This window comes from Terrapene carolina, unplaced genomic scaffold (assembly GCF_002925995.2).
Source record: "Terrapene carolina triunguis isolate 2854851 unplaced genomic scaffold, T_m_triunguis-2.0 Scaffold68, whole genome shotgun sequence".
NCBI lineage: Eukaryota > Metazoa > Chordata > Testudines > Emydidae > Terrapene > Terrapene triunguis.
Window position 1 is genome coordinate 3,222,281 of NW_020664419.1, and position 20,720 is coordinate 3,243,000.

Here is a 20,720-nt window from a genome sequence, read left to right on the forward strand (position 1 = left end):
ATGCTTTGAAGCATCTGAAAGGTGTAATTGTTTGAGCTGAGATATCTAATAAAAAAGGAATGTGCTGATTATCTAAGTGCATGTGTTCACTATATATGGCTACTTCCTGATCTCATTATAGGATGTCTTCTGCTGTCTTGAGAGATCAAAGTGCAAAGGAAAGAAATGACTTGATTCCACAGAAGTACTAGTGGCTTCTGGATTCTATTCTTAGTTATAAAAATGCAAATTCTCAAATAATCTCCTCTAGTTTTGGTTATTGAGGGGTACTTTGCATTCATTATTGGTTAAAAGTGAAAAACAACATCTAATAAGTTTTACATCACTTTCAATTAAAAATAAAATTGAAGTTGAAATGAATTATGTCAATGTTTAACTTTACACATTGACTTCAAATGGACTCCTCACATACGTGAGCATGTGTTTAAGGATTTGCAGGATTGGGTTTCTCATGAGCTTAGGTTTCCTATCACCTGGCATTGGTTACCTGTTGCCACCACCAAACTTCTCACTAGGAAATTTTACTTTGGAACTCCCCTCTTTCTGCTTTTTTGTTATGAGGACCCTGTCCCCAAGTGCAGGGATCCCCTGATAGGGACAGTGGGTGTTCTTTGAAGGCTGCTGCAGAAATCCCTTTTCACCATACCTCCACTTGAGGAAGAATTAACAAAATTTGTAATTTATTATGTAAAATTAAAACCTAGGAATCCACTTCAGGGCTAATCATCTGGCAGTGCTCACTGTCCTTTTCAAGCCCCAGAAAAGCTTATATCGTACCCCATTTCAGGCTTATTTTTCATGAACCACGGAGTCCAATGTACTCCTATTTTGGTCTCCCCCGCCACCCTGTTGGCAGCCAGGACCTCTTGGCAACTTCAGCAAGCCCAGACCAGATTACCTCCTGCTGGTAAGTCTACAGCCTCACTCCTCCAAAGGTCCTTCTCCAACTGCTAACTTTTGAATAAACATTTCCTAACATTTTCCACAGAGCCAAACGCTGCATTTTTGTCAGTGTTCTCATAGACTACATTGATTCCAAGACTTTCATTTAAAAAGTGTGTATGTGTATTTGTAAAATACAGATCTGTGGCTTGATACCTTTGAGTGTGTGAGTTTGGGTGACTGGGTATGATGCTGCATCCCATCATCTGTTTCTCTGAGAACATGTCAAGTTAAATCCTGGGCAATATGAGAGGCTAATAGAAATCAGAGATTTTCCATGAGATCATAATTCCCCCACAGTTGATTTGGATTCTCTCCCTCCGAGGTTTCTTGTAATTTTCCAAAAGTTGCAAGTTGTTGGATTTGTGAAGATGAAATATGTCACACAATTATCAGTCTTCAGATCAGTCCACGATTATCTCAAGAACACATGTAGTTATTAAACTAAAAGAATTAATACTATGAGGTGATATTCTGGACCTATTGAACTCAGTGGGAGTTCTTCCACTGACTTCAGTGGACCCAGAATTTCATCCTATGTTTCCATTACCTCTACTTTTTTCACCGGATTATCCTTTGACTTTTCTTAACATCTGTACAAAGGTTATACTAGGAATGCAGCCACCCACACTGACAAATTGGATTAATGTGCTAGCTGTACATAGACTATTCCTCAGTACACCTTTTTAAATGAAGATAACACTCAAAATGATTTGGGGAAAGGGTACACGTTAGCCATGTCTTGTTCAATCATAGAACCTTAAGATACTGCAAAGTATGGCCTTAGAAACTCCAGTGAGGGACTGAGTTAGCATTACACCTCTACCCTGATATAACTCGACCCGATATAACACTAATTCGGATATAACGCGGTAAAGCAGCGCTCCACGGGGGCGGGGCTGCGCGCTCTGGCAGATCAAAGCAAGTTCGATATAATGTGGGTTTCACCTATAATGCGATAAGATTTTTTGGCTCCCGAGGGCAGCGTTATATCGGGATAGAGGTGTAATTACAGGCACTTGTTTTAAATAGCTGAATTATTTGTTTCTACTGTTTGTTTTTCCACATTTGAAATGATTTTCATATAATTTTTTTTATTTATTTTTATTATAAGAGAAGTGATACTGTGACTGTAGTTCAACTTCTGCAGAGTTTGTACTTACTATCTTTGAAATATTATGCAGGCACATCTACTGAGCTACACGGACTTTGGTTACAGTCATGGGAATTTACAGGTGTTAAATTTGTCACAGCAGGGCTCCTGTATTTTTCATTAAATATAACAGAAGCACATTGAGAAAAGGATAAAGATAGAAAACAATAAAACAGAGCATTCACATAGTCTCTTCACCATTTCGTATCAGTAGCTACATTCCTGCAATATTAGAAACAAATTGATGTACTGAAAACTAAGAATAAAAATTAGTGTAAAGAGCTGTACATCTCTTTAAAAAACAAAAATTAGGCATCTGTTAGAGTCTTTGGATGTTATTTAGCTTTGAGTGCGTGAAATTTCACAAACAATGAAAAAGCATAGGTCTCTGCCCAGAGTAACTTACAGCCTAAAATATACATAATTCTGTAAAAGATGACCGAAAAGAGTCGGGTAAGAGGTTTTATAACAGTAAAAATCAGGAAATGTTTGTTTACACTCAGTTTTTCCCCCAAGTTGGTTAAAATGTGTGGACAGTATCTGGTACAGAAGCAGGTGTGGGGGTGATGTTAGTGATTTAATTCTTTGTCAAGATACGAAATTGTATAGAATACGTGAATAAAATTTTCAGTGCTCGTGATTGTCAGGGCAATCCTCTAGATTCCCCCTCAAGGGGAGCGGGGGGATGATAGATAGACCTTGCATTTCTAACTTGGCTTGTGTCACTATTCTGATGTTCAGTTGTTAGCTATATCTATATGTTCATATCGGTAATGATGGTAGTTTGAACTTGCTGTGGATGTGCCAGTAAAAGATTTTCATGTAATTGGAAATATTTGTCTTGATGGCACAGAGATGGCGTGCACCGTGCCAGATGGTTCCATGGCTCATGAACTTCAGAGATGAGACTCTGCTTCTGGTCAGCGAGATGCACCTGCTCCATTGAGCTCTGCTGAGAAATCTGCACAACTCAGTGGAGCAGCATGCATGCCTTTGGGAGAGAGTGACAGCATTAAGCTAGCACTAGAGATCACGAAGTAACAAAATTCATATCCGCAATAGAGAGAAATGATATTAAGCTAGATGGGTTTGTTGCCAAGAAACAAACTTTATGTATTATGAAGTCTCAGATTTTCCAACCCTCCAGTGTTATCCTACTTTCATAGTTTTCTGGCTTATGCTATTACTCAGGCTTGCCATCTACTGCCAGTAGGTGGTACTTGGAACTATCCTGGTTAACAGTGGTGGGTGACTGACTACATAATAACTGTTATAGCTGCTCAGATTGTGCCTTTCATCTGGGTATGTTGTAGCATATGCAAATATTTAACATGCTTCACGGCACCCTTGAGAGGTAGAAGAGTAAGCATTCTGAACTTCAGAGATGGGAAAATTGAGGCAGTTAGAGGCAGGAGTTAACAGACTTGCCCCAGGGCATACAGAACGTTCGTGTCAGAGCTGGGAATAGAACCCTAGAATCTGACTGACAGGTCCCTGGCCTAAATACTGTTGCAAACGCCTCTCCTCCCCCAAGTTGGTGAAAATGGAAGGAGGTGCAGGTTTAATATGCAAACTGCATAGCAATTCACATATGTTAGATATCTTGACATTCTGCCCCTGGAAGTAGAATTATTTGTTCATCAGTGTGCTTGGTGCTGTATAAGACACAGATCCAGTTGCCTCCAAGAGTTTGCAATCTAAAAGGAAGATGCAGAAAAAAGTGTATAAAACGAAATCAAAAGGGGAGAATAAGTTACAAATTTTATTATGATATTGATGAACTTGTAGCTGAGGTTTGCTTGTTGTCAGTCTCAATGGACTGTCGGATTTATTTCACTGAAACAAGGAGGATGAGTGAAAGAAGAGACTTATTGTAAAAGACAAACATTAATAACTATTGCTTGCAAGTATTTGAAATTTCTTTGCCTGTCAAACAACCTTATTGATCTTGGAAATAGTTCAGTTTAACTAAATTTTATTTGTGCGTTTTGTTTGATTATTTCTGTTCTACATGTGTGTATGTCTATGTATTTCATATGTGATTTGGCAAAACATTCATGACGAATGTTAACATTTTAATTGTGTGTCTCTCTGATATACTTATGGATGGGACACACCACTGTATCCTGAGACACCTTTCTCTCATTCAGATTCCTACTGAAAGAATACTGCTTCTGCTGTGCCTGTAAGAAGTGGTTGTTTTTATAATGAAAAAATAAATTGCTAACATATCCATCCTCTCTGGATTTCTCAGTGACTCTTGGTTTCACTTGTAAGGGACTCTTTTTTGTTTACTGTACATTGTTAATTATTTTCCCATTTTCCGCTGTAGCTTTCTCCCTTCTCCCAAAACAAAACCAGTACTAATTGTATGAAGTTAGGATTTTACTAAAAAACTAATGCTTTGTCTGTCTGCTTCCCTGAGTTGGTGAATGGGGAAATGGAGGAAACAATATATCCATGAAATAGTAGTCACTATGTAAATTGTTCCATGTGGGCTTGTATTGATCTGAATTTTGGTATCTTGTTGGCTGGGACTGTGGGCATGGATCAGCCTTCTGCTAGCAGCTGTGTGTACTAATCCTAGCCATAGTGATCAGAGTGAGGATCATGGACCGTGTTCTCAGCTGATGTAAATTAGCATAGCGCCATTGAAGTCAACAGTATGTTCTCTGCTGGTCTGTTGTGAGAACTGGCTAGTAGGGCTTTTTCCTCCCAATTACTTGAGAGGAACAGAAGAGGAACATGAGAACATCCATACTTGGTCAGATCAATGGTCCATGTAGCTCAGTATCCTGTCTTCCTGCCGTGACCAACACCAGATGCTTCAAAGGGAATGAACAGAACAGAGCAATCCTCAAGTGATCCATCCCCTGTCATCCATGCCTAGTCAGAGGCTTATGGACACCCAGAGTATGGGGTTGCATCCCTGACCATCTTGACTAATAGCCATTGATGGATCTATCTTCCATTAACTTATCTAATTCTTTTTTTAATCCTGTTATAGTTTTGGCCTTCACAACATCCCCTGGCAATGAGTTCCACAGGTGTGGGAATCTCCTTGAAATCTTCTGCCATGAAGACCGATGCAAAGAATTCATTTAACTTCTCTGCAATAGCCTTATCTTCATGGAGTGGCCTCACTGGTTGATTGTTTGGCAGGCTTCCTGCTTCTGATGTACTTAACATTTTTTTTGCTGTTATTTTTTGTGTCTTTTGCTAGTTGTTAAGGCCAAATCTTTTTTGGCCTGCCTACTTATACTTTTTATGCTCGTTTCTGTTTTCCTCACTAGAATTTGACTTCCCATTTATAAAGGTTGCCTGTAATCTCCTCCTTTACTCTGTTTAGCCATGGTGGCATTTTTTGTTGCTCTTACTATTTTTTTTTCCATTTAGGGTATGCATTTAATTTGAGCCTCTATTATTGTTTTTTTTTTTTTAAATTTTTTTTGCAGTTTGCAGACTTTTCACTTTTGTGACTGTTTCTTTTAATTTCTGTTTTACTAGTTTCCTCATATTTGTGCAGTCCCCCTTTCTGAAGTTAAATGCAGCTATCATGGGCTTCTTTGGTATTCTTCTCCCCCCCTTCACCCCAGATATTAAATTTATTTATATTATGGTTGCTGTTACCTAGAAGTCCAACTATATTCACCTCTTGGACCAGATCCTGTGCTTCACTTAGGACTAAATCAAGAGTTGCCTCTCACTTTGTGAGTTCCAGGACTAGCTGCTTCAAGAAGTAGTCATTAACGGCGCGTAGAAACTTTACCTCTGCATCCCGTCCTGAGGTGACATGTACCCCAGTCTGTATGGGGATAGTTGAAATCCTGCATTATTATTGAGTTTATTTTTGTAGCCTCTAATCTCCCTGAGCACTTCACAATCACCATCATCCTCCTGGTCAGGTGGCCCATAGTATATTCCTACTGCTATATTCTTCTTATTCAAACATGGAATTTCTATCCATTGAGATTCTATGGTACAGTTTGATTCATTTAGGATTATTATTATATTTGACTCCATGCTTTCTTTCACATATAGGGCCACTCCCCCACCAGCATGAGCTACTCTGTCATTCCTATATGTTCCTTTATATTTTGTATCCTGGGAGAGATGGGATTTTTTATGAGAAAAGGACAAATTGAGGGGAAGAGGATTCTACAAATCCTAATGCCAGCTCAGGACTTGTACTCCCTAATTAGGTAAAATGTCACAACTGTTGTAACTTTTTATTTCCTAATCAACAATGAGGTGTATGTGCATTTACGTGGATAGCTTTGTAAAAGCTTCAGATGATGTGTATCTGTGTAGTTAGTTTGCTGATGTGTAACTGTCTTGGAGGGATACTGGCAATGACCTTTTTCTGCACGCCTGATTCTCCCCCCCAGCCCCCTTTTTTTATGGGGCTTATAAAGTAATGACAGAAAGCACAGAGAAAGGGCTTGTACAACTAAAGCCTATTTTATTGAGTCTTTTTTTTAAAAAGGTGGTCCTTTAAAGCAAGTTAATCAGTTAAAAGACACTGTCATATACTTGGGAGATTGAAAATTAGAGCTGCTGTAGATTTGCTCTAATCAAGTTTGTATTGTCCTGGGTGTTAAAAATATCTCCCACAAGTCAAACACTCAGTTCTTGAGACATAAAAAATCACTGTCTTTAAATCTTTTCCTCCCTCCAAAAAACCCAAAACACATAAGAAATATGCGCCTGTGGTGTTCAATGGCTCAGCAGTAGTTCCTTACCAACTCTGTTCTGAAGCTTGCTGGGCACTCTATTCCAAGATCTGAAATTGTTGATTTTTATACGCAAACAAGGAAACAAAAAGTAGTAATTATATGGAAAGCTGTTGCTTAATATTTTCTATTATAAAAATTCAGCAATATGCAGAAATGAACTTAAATTGGTTTTTAAACCCCTTTGTAGAAACTCTTATTTTTGTTCGAGTGGCTTATTTCTCTTCAATTTAAGCCTTTTCTTAATTGACTTAACTTAAGCCAAAATAAGTGGTCTCAAAGCCTCTTGCACTGGCTTAACGAAGTCAGTTTTAAATTGCAACTTTAGTAAAACCAGTGCAACTCCTTTTATGTATACACGCCTCTAGTTTGTTTTGCAATGTCATTCAGTCCTTCCCTGCTCAGCCACATACCAAAGTTGCTTGAGTCTGTTGGGACTGCCAACGAGGTTGCTAATTGTGACTTTTTTTGATTATGATAAGATCTGTTTTATCATAGGTCACCAAACAACTATCAGGTGGTAATAACTTTCAGTAACTACTAACCTCTGCCACATTTGAACCATCTAGTCTTATAAACTTTGTTTTATGAGGTTCACCTGACAAATGTTTTTAGTGAATACAGTCAATTTCTCCTCAAACATTCCTTGTTAATGAATTGCTAAAGTTTGTTTTATATGGCCGCAAATAGTGCGGCATTTTATGTCATTAGTTGGATGACTTATAGGGTTGCCAGGCGTCCATTTTTTGACTGGAATGCCCGGTCAAAAAGGGACCTTGGTGGCTCCGGTTGGCACCGCCGACCGGGCCATTAAAAGTCTGTCGCAGCACAGTAGGGGCCCAGGGCTAAGGCAGGCTTCCTACCTGCCCGGCTCCGCGCGGCTTCCGGAAGCGGCCGCCAGGTCCCTGTGTCCCCTAGGCGCATGGATGGCCAGGGAGGCTCTGCATGCGGCCTGCGCCTTGAGTGCTGCCTCCGCAGCTCCCATTGTCTGGGAACTGTGACCAATGGGAGCTGCGGGGGCGGTGCCTGCAGGCACGAGGACAGCACATGGAGCCTCCCTCACTGCCCATGTGCCTAGGGGCCGCAGGGACATAGCAACCGCTTCCTGGAAGCCATGGTAAGCGCCACCGGGACCTCGCATTCCCTCCTGCATCCCAACCCCCTGCCGCAGTCTGGAGTCCCCTCCCACACCCAAACTCCCTCCCAGAGCCCACACCCTGCAACACCCCTCACACCCCAACCCCCTGATCCCAAAACCCTCATCCCCACCCCACACCCCCAGCTGGAGCCCGCACCCCCTCCTTCAGGGGTGGGGCAGGGGTGTTCGGTTTTGTGCAATTAAAAAGTTGGCAACCCTAATCAGAAAGTTGGCAACGACCATAACAGGGTTCAAAAAAGAACTAGATAAATTCATGGAGGATAGGTCCATCAATGGGTAATAGCCAGGATGGGCAAGGATGGTATCCCTAGCCTCTGTTTGCCAGAAGCTGGGAATGAGGGACGGGATGGATCACTTGATGATTACTTGTTCTGTTCATTCCCTCTGGGGCACTTGGCACTGTCCACTGTCGGCAGACAGGACACTGGGCTAGATGGACCTTTGGTCTGACCCAGTAGGGCTATTCTTATGTTCTTAATAACTTACTGCAGCCTCTGTCTGACATATTTGTAAACTTCCTCATCCATTTGTTAAGGAAAATCAGTGAAAACTCTAAATTAAATTTGAAAAAATGTACACAGTAGTTACCTGAAGGTGGGTCTCAGTGGTACATGATCAGAATGGAGCCATTAGTATCTTATTTTTTTGTTGTGGTCGGGTTTGGGGTGTGGGGGGGTCAGTTTATATTTGCAATACATTTTGCCGTTTAGTTGATACTCCGGTGTGTTTGAGTGCTTCCCCCCCCCCCCCCCACCTTGGTTTGTCAGATCTCAGCAGTATGTCACATATATGACAAACTTCTTGCAGTAGACAGCTTTTTGCAGAGGAGAACAACAAATTCACCAGTCAAGGTACAAAGTGAAAGAAAAATGAAAAACAATATTAGAAAAGAACCCTTTGGGAAGCTGCACAAAAATGTTGTATTAAAATCAATACTGAGGCTTGACCTTTTGCGGTACTGTATATTTTAAAGCTTTCTATTGACTTCTCTGTTAATAGCATGTTTATTCTAGTTTAATGGCATAGATCTGGAAAACAAAAAGGAAAAATAAAATTCTTTATTGATGCTAGTCATTTTAAGTTTGACCAACGTATTTTAATTTATAAATCATGCATAAATTTTCTCTGATTCGATGCACATGGGTAGTACGTTAGGTATTGTATGAATTGTGAACTAGACTTAATTTATTTTTGAAGTAAACTCTGCTTTTGCTGTGACATGTAACTAACTCTGATATATTACCTTTCAAATTAGAAGAGTTGCTTCTTCCCACATACAGGGGACAAAAATCTGGTTTAATCAGAAAAATGTTTGTAGTTTAATATGCTGAGGCTGAGAGTTCTTGATGATGTCTTGATGCGTTGTGTAAGCAGACAGCGGCAATATATTTACTGTACTGCTGGCTATATGATGGAGGATTGACAGCCCTCACATCTTACAGTGGAGAGTGCCGGAGGGTACAATTTTCATTTTGGGAGTCTTGGAGGAAGGCTTTAATAACTTTTGGAATGAATGACCTTTGTCTTAAAAAGGAGTTGGGGACATTATCTAACTGGTAACTATATTTAGGAATATAGGAATTGTCTATTGGATCGTACCAGTAGTCCAGTGTCCTCTCTTGATGGCTAGTATCAAGTGCTTCAGAGATATTCAAGAAACCCTGCAAAGTTCAATTTTGGAATAACCTGCTAGTAGGGGAAGTTTCTTCCTAATCCCTGGCAACCTTGAAGAACAAGTGTTTACATTTTTTTTTAATACTATGCAGTGTAACTACTCTATTTAAAAACATAACTGTTAAAAGAAAATTATTAAGATTGCAAAGTAAAGCACTCAAAACTTAGGAAATGGCACAAGTAAGGTAGCCTGTGCAACCTTAATTCTCCCCCTTTATATGTATGCCTAGATATAATATGTGATCGCATACATATTATTTTTCTACGGGTCTTGTTGAACTTAGTTGCTATTTAATACAACATACAGTACCAAAAAACAAACAAACCCCTGTTCATTTCAGAGGATATTTGTAGTGACAGATGAGCTTGGGAAAGTAGACATAAAAAATTGGATACCAGCTGGCAAGACAAGTGAATGTGACTTCTGACAGGGCCTCATACCATTGAGTAGAAAGGGTATAATCCACACCCTGCAATAATGCTTGCATTTCCAGGTTCAGAGGTATAGTGGTATATGAAATTGAATAAAAAAGAATGTAGAATTGGAAATACTCTGATTTCTAAACAGATTTTGTGGAGCATAGAATCAAATTCCCAGGGGAGGTGGTGGAAGGCCATTGGCTGTACATTAAAACAAATTGTTAAAATGGGCAAAATACTCTGATAACTTTCGACAACATTCCTGTATTGACCCGATTTACAAGATCAATTTACTTTTCTCTCTTCATAACATCTGTAATAAGCAAACACAATCACAATCTGTTGTGCACATTAAAAGTTCACAAAAAGAACAGGAGTGCTTGTGGCACCTTAGAGACTAACAAATTTATTAGAGCATAAGCTTTCGTGGGCTACAACCCACTTCTTCGGATGCATATAGAGTGAAACATTGAGGATATATATACACACATACAGAGCTGTCACCTTCAGCCCTCAACTAAAACCTCTCCAGCGCATCATCAGAGATCTACAACCTATCCTGAAAGATGATCCTTTACTCTCACAGATCTTGGGAGACAGACCTGTCCTCGCTTACAGACAACCCCCCAACCTAAAGCAAATACTCACCAGCAACCACACATCACTGAACAAAAACACTGACCCTGGAACCTATCCTTGTAACAAAGCCCGATGCCAACTCTGTCCACATATCTATTCAAGTGACACCATCATAGGGCCTAATCACATCAGCCATACCAGCAGGGGCTCGTTCACCTGCACATCTACCAATGTGATATATGCCATCATGTGCCAGCAATGCCCCTCTGCCATGTACATTGGCCAAACTGGACAGTCTCTACGCAAAAGAATTAATGGACACAAATCTGACATCAGGAATCATAATACTCAAAAACCAGTGGGAGAACACTTTAACCTGTCTGGCCATTCTATGACAGACCTGCGGGTGGCTATCTTAAAACAGAAAAACTTCAAAAACAGACTTCAACGAGAGACTGCTGAGCTGGAATTGATATGCAAACTAGACACAATCAACTCAGGGTTAAACAGGGATTGGGAATGGCTGAGCCATTACAAACATTGAATCTATCTCCCCTTGTAAGTACTCTCACACTTGCTTCTTATCAAACTGTCTGTACTGGGCTATCTTGATTATCACTTCAAAAGTTTTTTTTCTCTTACTTAATTGGCCTCTCAGAGTTGGTAAGACAACTCCCACCTGTTCATGCTCTCTGTATGTGTGTATATATATGTCCTCAATGTTTCACTCTATATGCATCCGAAGAAGTGGGTTGTAGCCCACGAAAGCTTATGCTCTAATAAATTTGTTAGTCTCTAAGGTGCCACAAGTACTCCTGTTCTTTTTGCGGATACAGACTAACACGGCTGCTACTCTGAAACCTGTCATTAAAAGTTCAGTATAGCAACTTCAACTCCATAATATTATGTACATCTCAGGATGTTTCCAATTCCTGTTTCTTGTGAGGCTGAGAAGGGTTGGAAATATCAAACTCATGGAAGCCTGTTTTATTTTCCTTTATTGCATTTTGTAATGAAAAAGTATTTGGCGTTCTCCAACAATGTCTTATTGGAATGATTCTCCATTAATACCATTATTCCCAGTCCTAAATACATACAAACATGCATCTCGCAGACTGGAAGTGGGAACTACAGAGGACACTGCTATAATTCACTATTACCTTTATAAATTCCAATTTTCAGGGGATAATTTTTCATTTCAGTTTCAAAACTCAGCATCTGAACTGACAATTTGTATATGAAGCTTCATCTTGATAAGTTTATTTTCCTTTGAGAGATCAGAAAATGATTTGGAGCCAGTGAGTTATGTTTTAAAGAGAGAGCATCACAGAAATAATACTACTTCACAGTTATGGATTAAAAGGGCAGGGGAGAGGAACAGTCCTCCTTCCCTCCCCCCAATTTGCATTTTAAAACAAATCTTTGCTTTCAAACTGCTGAGCTCTTTCATTTTGAAAAGTAGCAAATGAGTAGGCATAGCAGAGAAACGCTAATTAATTTTTCACGCTGACGCCCCATTCATTTTAATGGACAATTAATATTGTTGCCACAATATCGTGATTGTCTTTGCAGATTCTATGAGGAGACTTGTATGGTATTAAATTGGGAAGCAAGTTATACAAAGATGGGAAAAAAAACCTCAAAACTAAACACATACATAAACTATCTAAAACAGCTTTACTGTTCTGAGTTAGACCCTTCACGCCTGTGGCATAACATCATAAATTAAACTGGTTAAACTCTCCTGTATTTTTTGCTATGCCCATTTCATGTGAGCATGATTTTGGTTTGCATCTCTTAGAAACAAGGCATCCTATTGTACCATAATTGCCTAAAAAAGAAAAACTCTGTGAAGAATAGGTAGTAGTCAAATTGTCAGGAGCCTGTGTCCGGATTGCAGTATGAATTAGCAAGCACAATCTGTGACATTTTTATTGATAATTTTGAGAGCTGCAGACGGTTCTCAAAGCCAATAATCCATCTGATTTGTTCTCTTTGGGTCAAAGCCGTTTTGTTTTTTGTATTTGTACTGTCTAGCTTAGTGTTTTATACAGCTGTCTGTCACCGAACTATTTTAGTGGATATTTATACAGTGTGTAGCATAATGCAGATACTAGTGAAAACAAATAATGATTAAGTCAACAAGGCTTTCTATGGGTTTTCAGCAACTATTGACAATTAATCCAAAAAAGGAATTTTTAAAATAAATCTGTGTATAATTTTAACAACATTTATATAATATTGAAAACTGGCACTCTGATAACACATCCTATTCCTTGCTCCTCAGAGCAGGGAAAACAAATAAGTCAAGGCAGCAGGAGATGCACAAGGGTGTTTCAGGTGATGGAAGATGTTGGCGGTTACATAGACTGAAGTCAAGGAGGGAGAATTACAATAATTTAGTTTGACCTACTGTGTAACAGGCCATGGAACTTTTCCCAAGAATAACTGCATCAAGTCCCATAACTTATGGTTGAACTGGATCATATCCACACATACATTTTACACTGTTAAAGTATAAATATAAATTTGTGTAATGGATAAATATAGTGATGACAGGATTTCCCTGTTGATCTAAATCCCCTTTATCTGGCTGGAGGGTATAGAAGAGATGCTCCTCTGCTGTGCGTTTGGTGTCTGTAGGAGTGGAGCTCCTCTGCTCAGGCTCTCAGAAGAGAAGCAACTGTGGGGTTAAGTTCTGCAAGACAGGGGAAGGTCAGTTTCACTCCTGTGAAGATTCTAGACATCAAAAGTTATATAGTCTAAAAATATCCTTGCCATCTATTGACAAATAATCCACTATCCGCAGGACTCTATGGCATAAATTGAAGCCTTTATGAAAAATGATGGTTATTTTCAAATTATGTAACTTAAAGTTGCCTGGGTCTTAGATCCAGGTGAAATTGTCACCTAAATCACTTTTCAAGTCTCCAAAATTCAGCCACTTATTTGGATCACTTAGAAACATTTTAAGCTGATGAACTAATAATTAATTTTTCCTTGACTTTACTAATAAATTCCTTGTTCCTCAGAGGTAAAATTGCAAGTTTTGGGATGATAATCTTATGAAAAATAAAATGAAACCTTGCCTTAAATTCAAATAAAGGAACTTCAAGTACAGAGTTAGTATAGTGCCTCCAGAATATGTGCGTGTGTGTGCATATATCTAATGTTACAATTTAACTTTTGAGAAAAATCTACTTTCTTTGTAAAATATTCCAAGGGTTTGGAGCACTGCTTTTGTTCTCTGAACTTTTTCCAGAAGTGATAAGGATACAAGGTGGAGGGAAATGGAAATGTTTTGGAGTCTCCTCTCCATGCATATAACCGCCTAATTCTTACTTAATATATGTAATACGTTTAGGGCTCTACCAGATTCACAGTCCATTTTGGTAAATATCATGGTCATGGGATTTAAAAAATCTTAAATTTCATGGTTTTAGATATTTAAATCTGAAAAATCACTGTGTTGTAACCGTGGGGGTGCCAACCCAAAAGGGGATCACGTGGGGGTCGAAGGCTATTGTAGGGGGATCATGACTTAGCCACCTTTACTTCTGCGGTGCTGCTGATGGCGATGCTGCCTTCAGAGATGGACGGCAGGAGAGTGGCAGCTGCTGGCCGAGTGCCCAGCTCTGAAGGCAGTGTTGCCGCCAGCAGCAGCGTAGAAGTGAGGGTGGCATGGTGTGGTATTGCCACCCTTACTTCTGTGCCATCGCTGGAGGTGGGTCTGACCCAGCTCTTGGGTGCCCCCAATCCTGCCCCTCCCCAGTGCTTGGGGGTCAAAGAGGCCTTGGGCTGGCTGTGTGTGTGTGGAGTGACCACAGCACCCCCCTGACTGTGGTGCCCTGGGCAGTCGCCCACCCGTAAGGCTGGCCCTACCCCCCCTCAAAAGTGACAACCCCACCCCCCCAACATGCTACCTTTATTTCTGCGCTGATGGTGGCAGTGGTGCTGCCTTCAGTATGGCAATACTGTGACATCCCCCCAACCCAACCAGATTTCATGGGGAGACCAGATTTCATGGTCCATGATGCGTTTTTCACGTCCATGAATTTGGTAGGGTACTGAATATGCTGTATATGTATAATGACAGGTGAATAGACACCTTTTGGGGTACATGTTCGAAGCATTGCATAGACAGAAATTCTAGCCATGCAAATCCCAATGACTTCAGTGAGAGTCACATGGCTGAAATGACACACAACCCTTTGAACTATATTCCATAGAGTTACTGAAGTGGTGCTTAATATAACCACTAATCTGAAGAAATTTAATGGAATGTACAATCAAAAGATGCAGGCTATTTTAAAGGGACATTCAGTTGGATTTTTTTAAATGGACTTGATTATTAAATTTTTTTTTAGTAAAACATCTTTTAAATAGTTTTGTCCTATTTTTTTTAAATTATGCCTATTTAAAGAAAAGTGTATAAAGGTTTTCTATTCTGTTTATAAAAAAATTTCAGCAAGGGAGTAAGGGACTAACTACTCAATAGGAAGAAGAGTGAAGCTGACTGTCAAATGAACAAAGAAAACTGGAAGAAAAAAAGATTTTTTTGCACACTTTGTCACATAACAAGTATTACTTGTAACTATAGTAAGTACAAAAATTTCAGGCCAATGTGATTTTCAAGTTATATCACTTTAAAATACGGTGAAGGCTGACATTTTCTGTGACTACTTGTATACTTTTTAATACTGGGTTTAGAAATGAAATCAGGCAGAGATTTTTTGAAGAAAGCAATTACTATTAGCATTGTCAACAGAAAAGCAGCAAAAATAGACTGGTGTTTTTACCCATAGCATACAAAATCTTGTGTGAATCCAATTTACGTAGAAGTACAGTTAGGGAGCTTTCTAATTTTTTTTAAAAAGGCACAAACATAAGAAATAATTTTAAAGTAATAGAATTACTTGAAATGAATTCATTGTTGGGTTCTAGTATAGTCTTCCATGTGCCATGTAAGTGCGTTGTCACATTGTATCTGACTTTCAGTAAGCAACCATCCTTGCAATCCCTTTCAGATTGATTTAATTGTAAGTCCTGAGATGCTGTGTCTCTTCCCTCACCCTGCATATTTTTTGTCTGTGCAGACAGAAGAACTTAGATAATTTAAGTTTTAATGAAGGGCACTGGATAAACTTTTCAGTCAGATGAATAATGATCAGTTACTAGAAATTCAGTTGAAGAAACATCAATTTCACACTTCTCAGACCCCAGCTTAAGTTTAGGTTAAAGGTTTTCTTGGCGTCTGTAGCCTCTTTTCTGGTCCTTGACAGCTGCAGTGATTTCCAACCACATCTTTCTGCAGCACATCCAGCCTGCACTCAGACTTATTAAATATTAAACCCAGTATTCAGGAACATTATTCACTCATTAATATTGCATCCTGGTCTAAACTGCATTGTTCAAAACATTTTAGGATGTTATGCAAGTCTGTCAAAATACATTAACAAACTTGCTCATGTCAAACTAAGCAAAAAATGACAGTTTGCCCCCTAAACATGTTCCACTAGAGTTTTTGGAGGGTGTAAGCAGTCTGAACTGAGGAAATACCACAGAAACATGCTGGTAAAATACAGTGAAAGATGAAGAAAGCCGGATGGAATGAATATTCATTTTCAACAAAACACCTCCTGCTCATCATAACAAAATGCAAAGGTGTCCTGTAATATCCCTAAATATTCTTTGTTACATGGAGGTTGTGCTGTGGTATCATTCCCCTACCCTGGGGAATACTTTCAGATTCCTAGGATCAACTTGCTTCTTCGGAGTTCTGCCCTCCACAGAGGGAGGAAGACATTGGCTTTCTTGCCAGTGGCCTATAAACTAGGAAATATGTAAACTTTGGTAGATAATGTGATGAAAAGGGACAGAGTTCAAACTTTTGATGTTTTGGCAAGGGTTTATTCTGGATCACTGTGAACTCATCAACTTGCTCGCTCCCTTCATAACAGTCTACTGCAGTCTTTGCGTTGTACAAGCACTTCCCTCTAAAGTGACTTAAAAGAAAATGTTTAAGGTGTCACTTGATGTAATAACTGCTTCAAAATCTGCAAAAATCTCCCATTTGTTTTTAATATTACATTGTTTCCAATTATGAATTTTGAGTTCTAAATTAGATTATAATAAAGGATTTCAATGTAATTATAATAAAGGATTTCAGTGGCTGGTGGGGGTACAAACTCTTGATATTATAGTAATCTTTGAACCTTTTAGTAATTTTGCTGCTGTCCCTGGATTATATTTTTTTAGAGTAGTGAATAGTGCTAATCTTCAGCACCTACAACTGTAATTTCCGGAGTGTCAGAAATGGCTATTCTGAGATAAACGGTGAAGGTAGTAGAGTCAATCTTTTCTGACTAAGTTAAATTATTCATTTTGTTAGTTTAGCTAACATGGTTCATGCTGTGCAGGATTTCAGTGCTATGTCATAGGCTAATATTGTATAATTAACAGCGTTTCTCTCTCTAGCTCATGAAAGAAACAGATCTGGTAATGGTTGTAATGTGCTTAGAAAGCACAGTCAGTGAATCCTGTTCACTAATACCCTTCAAGTCTCTACATTTTAAAGTAAAAATTTAGAATACCATCCACATGTTCAATTAATTTTTTTTAACCTTTGATTATCCTTCACAGTTGCTTATGGGTAGTGTGTGGGAACAAATAGTTTAGATGGTAAACTCTTTAGGGTCGGGGACTGCGAAAAGCACCTTGCACACCAATCATGCTGTAGTCATATTTTAAGACAGATCTCTTTGATGGGGAGGGTCTCTGTGGTAGGGGTGATAATTCTTTGCTTCCCCTATCCATTTTGTTTGGCTGAGCTGTCCAAAAAGACCTGGATATTGATCTTTCACAACAGATCAATGCACTACTTGAATCTGCTGAAAGCATGCTCAAGAGCTTTTGGAGAGCCAAACTGTACCAGGGTAGAGTGCATTGCCTCAAGAGTGCTTTCAGGCCCTGTCTGCTTGGGTGGTCCAGGACAATGAGAACACTTTTGAATGAATACTGAACAGAAATTTTCCAATGTACCAAACTGAACACAGTGACCTGATTAAAAAAAAATTCTTTCAAGAAATCTTTTAGATCCAAACAAAATGTTTCATAAATGGGAAGAGATGGCTTACTGGTCTAAGCCTCAGACAGGAAATAGCAAATGGAATCCTACCTTCAAATCCTGTCATGATTAACTTTTTCTTGCTACTACTGAGGTTTTCTGAGGAAAATGCCAAACTTTTTTACTTGCAGCATAGCGGTAGCCGTGTCTGTCCGTGGATATTAGAGGGACAAGGTATCTAACCCACCTTGTGTCTCCAAACTTCATTTCAAATTTTTAGACTGACAGTTCAGTTCAACACTCTCTGTGTAATTTCCAGCTGTGTCCCAGGGCTGCATTTGGTTTTTGAGGAAATTGTCACCCTCCACTCTGCTTCTCCTTCTGAAGAGTTTGCAGTGACTGGTACCTCTGCAGGCTTCTTGAAGTGAGTAAGGCTGAGAAAAGGCAAAATTAAAGGTCTGAATCTCTTCCAGTCCCACTTTCCTCGCTCTCCCCCCACCAATTAAATGTAGCTTGATTGGCCAGCTCTGTGGGCAGACTACAGTTTTCCCCTCATAGCCCAGGCAAAGGTGGGGTTGCCTTGACCCTTGTTGGTAAATTGCATACTCAATTGATTGACCACACTTTGGTTCATTATGAAATATATGCAAGAGCGCAAATAAGAGATCTATACAAGTATAGTACAGGAAATAAGGTTCAATACAGTACCAATTTCCAGGAAGCCATCATGTGCAGCATTGTTGAATTCACCTTACCCAGAAGGTTTGCTTCCAAAGTGACATATTTCAGCTATTAGTATTTATAGGAGGCTTTATGAGTAATAAAACTCTTTACATTTCACTAAAGTCCGACCCACTGATTCGTACCAGTTCCTTAACTTGTTTTTCTGTACCTTCCTTGTCTGTTTTGTATGCTAGCATTCCGGGTAATGGTCCTTGAAGGTACCTCTCCAGCTTGTACCAGGGCAAAACATAATGTGTTTTGCCTTTGACAAGTTTTCTATTTTCTAATGCCAAAGCTTACTTCAGCTTTGCAAAGTATTAGCATAAGTGAATAAGATTATAGAAAGACATAGGCCAATTCAGGCCACATAACTGCTAGAAATACATAAGCAATATAATGTTATATTGATATTGTATGCTTAATGCATATTACTGTAGGTAGTGTGAATAATACATATTGATAATGTGATATACACACACATTTTAGCCCAGATATATTGGTCAGCAGGTCTCCCACTTGTTGCTTTGATAATTGTTATTATCAAGGCAACACCTTTGCCAAATTAATACATGAAGCACTGGTGAAGGCATTAATATGTGATTTATACTGTCTCTACTGCGTAACAATACATAATTAACGCAATTCAAACCAATACACCTTGCAATATAAACAAAGCTTTAAATGCAATTTTTATTCAAGTGTGGAAATCCAATATTTCAAGAGCCATGTCATGGATCAGGTCATTCAAGGCTTATTCTACCTTGTGCATGTCATAGCTAATTTGAATAATGTGTCTTTTTGATCTAATAATGTTTTTAAATTTAAGGTAAGTGGGTTAATATGCATGCTTAAAAACTTGTAGCTTCTTTTCAACTTTATCCTGCTACTGAGGCTCACTTTGGATCATGGATTCATTTTGACAAACTGGGATGGGTGTTCGTATAGTGGACCACATGAAGAGTAAAACACAAATTTGGAGCAGTGACATTACAAATGAGGTCTCCATACATACATTTCTTGCAATTAATTACCACATAGTGCTGTCCATCAATATTATAGGTCACAGGTTGGAAATGGAGGGCACTGGACGCAACATAATGCTGCAATGCCACAGTGTGCGGTAAGGGGCCTTCAGGCCTGGCTCCCTCTTCCTGCTGCCACCTCTGTAATGGCCCTTCCTTCCCACTCAGTGATCCAGCAGCTTAGATTCAGGACAAACACAGACACCTGGTGCCAGGGAAGTCCACCAGAGGCCTGAGCTATGGTTGAATAGTATTCGGCAAAAGGTGTTCTCTTGGAAGAATAGTAGCAGAATATGAAGGTGACCGTAATGGAAAACAGGAGTGTCAGACACAAAAAACGGTTTCTTATTGCAGCCTTTTGGGACATCTGATATCATATACGCACATACTTAAAAGGTCCAGAGTTCATATGATAGCTATCCACTAATTCTGGGCATCCTATCTGCATCTCATTCTATCTTCTACATTGTCAGAGATCTAGCTTCAGTTGTTTATTCTCTGCTCCCACAACTGGTGAATGCAGATAAATCAGATTTTTTTAAAAATGAAGCTTCTTTAGTCCAAGAAATGGATACCAGAAAAGGAGAGCACAGCATCTACTCACTTGGAACACAATGATTCACTGAGATCTCGAATCAGTGCTCCTTCCAGAGACAGCAGACCAGGTCTGATTACAACAGTCAGTGGGTCTCATTGGGGTAAGATTGATATTATTATGAAAACCCTAAGAGAGATTTTCTTAAGTGTAGCAGATTTTCCTATCTATGTGCACTGCCCATCAATTATTTATTAGTTTTTATTAGGTACTCTCATGCCTTGTGACACATGAGGGATAGCTCAGTGGTTTGAGCATTGGCCTGCTAAATCCAGGGTTGTGAGTTCAATCCTTGAGGGGGCCACTTAAGGGATCTGGGGCAAAATCAGTACTTGGTCCTGCTAGTGAAGGCAGGGGGCTGGACTCCATGACCTTTCAGGGTCCCTTCCAGTTCTATGAGATAGGTATATCTCCATATATTATTATATTATAGTATAGTATAATGCTCTCCTTCGAGTGATGTTCCTGTGGATGCTCCACTTGTAGGTGCGGCAGCGCCCCTTGCGCCTGGGATCGAAGATCTTCATCAGTAGTGACCGCACATGCACACCTCCCCCCTCTTGCGCTGTGAGTGGGACATATATACAGCATTGTGTGGTCTGACCGCCCCCAGTTCCTTCTCTGCTGCCTTTGGTCTGGGATGGACTCCTCAAT

The 20,720-nt window shown here is 39.5% G+C and overlaps 1 protein-coding gene across 2 annotated transcripts in view; it reads left to right on the plus strand.

The window, feature by feature from the left end:
* Positions 1-20,720, plus strand: part of CHCHD3 (coiled-coil-helix-coiled-coil-helix domain containing 3) — a 253,008-nt gene that overhangs the window by 48,286 nt on the left and 184,002 nt on the right. The window lies entirely within an intron of this gene.